Consider the following 1440-nt stretch of genomic DNA (forward strand, 5'->3'; position numbering starts at 1 on the left):
CAAGTGGATTTTTGGAGCTCACAGCTAGCAAGTGGCAGGAACGGAAACCTATTTTTCTGCCCCAAACTCGTGGGATGACAGAGGAGGAAAGGGATTAAGAAACGATTTAGGCCTCCCTCCAACCAGCCTCCAAAATGGATGGCTGACCATCATGTGATAAGCAGAGCTTAAACCACACCGAACACCTCACCTGGGTGACCTTAAATTGAGAAATGCTGTAACCACCACTTCCAGGCTGGAGGCTTTTTCATTCATCTATCCCCCTAGCGGTGGAGGGTGAATGTAGGAATGGCTGGTTATTATAAATAAATGTCAAGCCCTTGTGATTATTTTTGCCTCTCGATTATTCTGGGCTGGGTGACTTTTCTGCGTTAGATGGAAATATTGCTAGCTAAGGCTATGGCTCCACAATCCCTTACTTTGTTGGCTACTAGAGGTATTCTGAACATTGAGAAGCCACGTACTCTGGAAATCTGATCTAGGGAAGCATAAAGAAGATTGGGAGACAAGGGATGATAAATTGGCTTTTGATCCCTAAAATATTAACAAGCTGTGATTAGGATTTGGAGAGCTTTTCTCCCCCACTCTGGAAAAGACCATCAATTCATTTATGTGGGAGAGAAGTGGGTTAACTCCATGGGCATGGACAAAAAAAATGACAATATCTTCCACTGTTCCTCGGCTAAGGCACAATTTCACAAAAAGCAGGCTCAATGCAACTGAATACAATGAGAAGCTGTTGTCCAAGTAATTCACATGAACCATCTTTCGCCAGCTTCAATTTTGTTCACAGGCAAATACAAAGTTGAAAAATAAATGCGAAGAATGAGTTCTGATTGTCATTGGGATGGAAAATAGAGGCTTAGATTCTTATCTTATGGGTAGATTTTTTTTTTCCTGAAAATACACCAATCGTATATTGTAGTCCATCCAAGGACGGAATTGGGGCTAAGCCAACTTCTTTGGCTTGAAACTAATATTTGGGCTGAATTGAAGCTTATTTTCTCTTCCTCAGAGTTTTTCTCACCCTACCCCCACTTTTGAAATAGCTGGGTCCATATGCCTTTCTATCATATCATATAGCCTGTGTTTGCTATTATACTTACAATATTAATAGGTCCATATTTTAAATTATATCTCTTAATTTGAATATATCCTAAAGCTCAGCAAAGAAATGAAAAGGATAAAACATCAGTGTAGATGCAATTAAAAAATGGTGAATCTAAATCCATGTGGAGAAACAGAAGGAAAAAAAAAGAGCATTAATGAAAATTAAAAGGAGAAGAATATAAAAAACAATTTTAACAATTAAAATAATTATTTTAAAACTCTGTTAATAAATTTGAAAAAAATGAATTAGATGGATATTTGCACAGCACATTTTACATGACCCTAAGGTAACTGTTTCTAAAGATCTCCCATTGTCCGAAAATCTCACCA

This window comes from Hipposideros armiger, unplaced genomic scaffold, assembly GCF_001890085.2.
Source record: "Hipposideros armiger isolate ML-2016 unplaced genomic scaffold, ASM189008v1 scaffold_471, whole genome shotgun sequence".
Taxonomy (NCBI): Eukaryota; Metazoa; Chordata; class Mammalia; order Chiroptera; family Hipposideridae; genus Hipposideros; species Hipposideros armiger.